This window comes from Tupaia chinensis, unplaced genomic scaffold, assembly GCF_000334495.1.
Source record: "Tupaia chinensis unplaced genomic scaffold, TupChi_1.0 Scaffold000305_1, whole genome shotgun sequence".
Lineage (NCBI taxonomy): Eukaryota > Metazoa > Chordata > Mammalia > Scandentia > Tupaiidae > Tupaia > Tupaia belangeri.
Window position 1 is genome coordinate 324,861 of NW_006159795.1, and position 3,983 is coordinate 328,843.

Sequence of the window (3,983 nt, forward strand, 5' to 3'; positions counted from 1 at the left end):
TTAATTCTCTCTATTCTGCCACAATCACTCTTATGACCTAAATTCCTATAGTATGTTCCTGATTGAAACCTCCCCTTTTCTATTGGCTAAATCTTTGCAAATGTTATCACTGTTTCTGAGATACATAGAAACTGCATAATCAGTATCAGCAATATGTGTAGATACAATAGAAATGTTCTCTTCCACCCTCTCACAGTGTATTTTGCCCTATAATGTCTGAAGTGAACTTGCTAAAGCATTAGTCATATTTATAATCACCATGATGGCTTCCTTTGTCCCTAAAAAATAATCTAAACTCCTGTGTAAATTCTGCAAAATGCTACCTGAGACACACTTCCCTTTCACCTCCAGTTTCACTCTACCTCAGACAGCCCTCACCCTTGTTAATTACGCTTCAGCTCAGTGAGAAGCCTCCTTTCTGTAAGTGCTGCATAGCTCACCTTTTCCTGGTCTTTGTCCAGTTCCTTGTATGGTTGACTTAGTCATGTCTGTTAAGATTCAACTCATGTGTTTCTTTCCTGACTGATAACTCTACCTAAAGTAGCTCTCTCCATTGCTCCATTCCGATTATTTTCTCTATTATGCTATATCCCAATATTGAACAGTTTTGATTGTCCCTTTTTAAAACCAGCACCTATAGAATGTGAATGATGTTGAGGGTAGATATTTATCTATTGGATTCTCTGTATTCAAAGGCCCAGTCCACACAGAATTAGCTACATAATAAGTATTGAATAAATGACCTATTGAATGAATATATTAAGATTTAAAATCTATTTAAAAACACTTAAATTTTTAAAAAATGTTTTGAAATATTTTTTAAATTAAGGAGCAGCAGATGTCATAATGGTTACATTGCTGGACTACCACATGGTTGACCATGATTCAAATCCCAGACCTGGCAGCTTAAAACTTCACAATGGGGCTCTTTTCCAGCTGGAACCATGGAGGGTGCTCAAGAGAAGAAAAAGAAGGTTCCTGCTGCAGCAGAAACCAACAAAGAGGCTCCTCCTACAGCAGAAGCCACCAAGAAAAATGTTCCTTCTGTGCCAGAAATCCTTAAGAAAAAGTGAAGAAATTTTGCAGAACTGAAGATCAAGCACCTGAGAAAAATGTTTGCTCAAAAGATGCTTTGAAAGGCAAAGAGGAACCTTATCTATGAAAAAGCTAAGCACTGTCATAAGAAATATAGACAGATGTACAGAACTGAGATTCACGTGGCCGGGATGGCAAGAAAAGCTGACAACTTCTATGTATCTGCAGAACCCAAATTGGCATTTGTCATCAGTATCAGAGGTATCAATGGAGTGAGCCCAAAGGTTCGAAAGGTGTTGCAGCTTCATCATCTTCGCCAGATCTTCAATGGCTCCTTTGTTAAGCTCAATAAGGCCTCAATCAACATGCTGAGAATTGTGGAACCATATATTGGATGGGGGTATCCAAACCTGAAGACAGTAAATGAACTGATCTACAAATGTGGTTATGACTAAATCAATAAGAAACGAATTGCTTTGACAGATAACTCTTTGATTGCTCAATCTCTTGGTAAGTTTGGCACTATCTGCATGGAGGATCTGATTCATGAAATCTATACTGTTGGAAAATGCTTCCAAGAAGCAAATAACTTCCTGTGTCCCTTCAAATTATCTTCTCCATGAGGTGGAATGAAGAAAAAGATCATCCATTTTGTAGAAGGTGGAGATGCTGGCTAAAGGGAAGACCAGATCAACAGACCTATTAGAAGGATGAGCTAAGGTATCCACCATGATTATTTTTGTAATCTGATCAGTAAATAAACAGTGGCTGGTTTTAAACTAAAAACAAAACAAAACAAAACAAACAAACAAACAAACACAAACCTCACACTGGCCACATGTGCGTGCATGCCCAAAATCCCAAGAGGATAATGGAGGAAAAGGGATTGTGGCATAGTCATTGCCCCTGAGGGGTTACTTCTTGCTTTATGTTTCTCAGTCTCTATCTCTCCAGTGAGCACATGTGCCCTATAGCAAAATCTCTCTCTAAAAAGAAATTTTAAAAAAGTGTTAAAAGTATATTTAAAAATATAATCCAATGCTGTAGTATCCATTTTTTAATCTGTGCAATTTTTAAGCTGAAATACAAATGACATGCAGAGAAATGCATCAATCATGGCACAGTTTTATTTCATTTTTAAACCTTTTTCAAATCTTTCTACAAGAAAAATAACATAAATTATTTTTGTTATTAGAAGTAATAGAAATGTAAATATTAACAAAAGGAAATCCCATCTTGCTAAAATTTTGGTCTGGAGTTTTCTAAATCATGTCCTTGAAATCTGTATGGTTACGTTGGAACATGAAAACACTTCATTATCTAAAGGTAAACAGAGAAAAAGTAATATACCACCATGTTGTTGGCATTTGAGAAACGCTGTTAACGATCAATTTACCCCTCAAATTGAACTCTGGGGAAGAACTATAGGAGCTTTGGTTGAATAATTATGTCTTCTTTGCTAGGTCATATATCTCTCTAGCCCAGTCTTTCTGCATTTCTAAAAACATTATTTAATTTGAAGGATGATTAAGAAACATAGATTTATAAAAACAAAAATGTGCATGGATGGGTGCTGTGGCATGGGTTGAAATCCTGAATGCGTTTTTGTGACTTGTGTAATATCACTTCTGAGTCTGAATTTCCCTCTCTGTAAAATATAGTCTCTGAATAATTTCTCACTAGGCTGCTTTTTAAAAGTTTATTCATTAATTTCTTCCATGATATAGAAATTAAGACAGAGAAACACACCTTCAACAGGGTCATCACACAGTGATCTACACCAGCCTCAGCTAACCCAGATCTCAGCTACATGTGCCTGTTCATAGTGTACACGGTGGCCCCAAAAAGTGATTGCAGGACCGTCTCATGTAGGTACAGTTGTGTTACTTCTGCCCTACTGCTTGTCCCTCATTAGGCTATTTTGAAGACTTTGAAGATATTTAGCAGAACCTGGAATAATACATAACACATACAAGATATAGCAAGTATCCGTTTATGAGTCATAACTATTGCTTTCATTAAAGGAATAAGTTCCACAATGTGGAAGTAGCTTGTTTGTTTGTAAAAGAAAAACTAAGAAGAAAATAAATCTACTTGAGAAAGATCTTGGCTACCATAAATATCTGGGATGATTTTTTTTTTCCTCACTATGTTCAAACTCCTTGCTAAATGGGAAAAGCAATATTATTTACTACATTACATTTCAATAACCAACAGCTTCTGAAACCCAGAAATATACAGTGATGGAGATTTATAAAGGTTTATTTCTTCTTTGCTTCCTGTTTGGGCTATGGAAGCTACACACTGACTATGATAGATCAATATGCATTTTGTCATTTCAGAATCTATGATGAAGAATCTACATTCCTTTGGGACACACTTTTCTCATAGCAGAAGAGAAATGGAGATGGCTGAATCATACATGACTGCTAAACTTCAGACATGGTGGGTTACTTTGATCACATTTTATTGGTAAAAGCAAGTCACATGGGCAGTGGTGTCATTGAGATAAGGAAGTCACTCCTCCCAAGGAAGTCACTGCCATTTACATAGTACAAGCAGACCTTTAAAATTCTCTTGCAAAATAGGGGTGGAGGAAGTGGGGAGGGAGGCAGTAGAAGCTCAATAATAGAGTTTAATAAAACAATAGATCACAATAACCTGGGTTTTTCTTTCCTAAAATTAAAAGGAAAGCATTAACAAGAAAGAAATGCCCTCTAGAGTTATGTAGACTGATTCTTCAACCTGAAATAAAATAATGTTTAAAAACAAAATATTGCTTTGTGGAACTAATGGGTTGAAATGTTCAGTGTAATGGAAAATGTTGATTTTTTAAAGTAGCAAGTTAAAAAGCACAGTCTGGGAATACAATTTTGAGTGATTGATACGGTTTCAGTAGAGCTGGTCAAATAGGTAGATTTAGTGTTAGACTGATGGGTCTGGGAAAT

General features: G+C 36.1%; 1 pseudogene; it reads left to right on the forward strand.

Moving 5' to 3' along the window:
- Positions 1–944: 944 nt before the first annotated feature.
- Positions 945–1,754, forward strand: LOC106735115 (60S ribosomal protein L7-like; annotated as a pseudogene).
- The last annotated feature ends 2,229 nt before the right edge of the window (positions 1,755–3,983 follow it).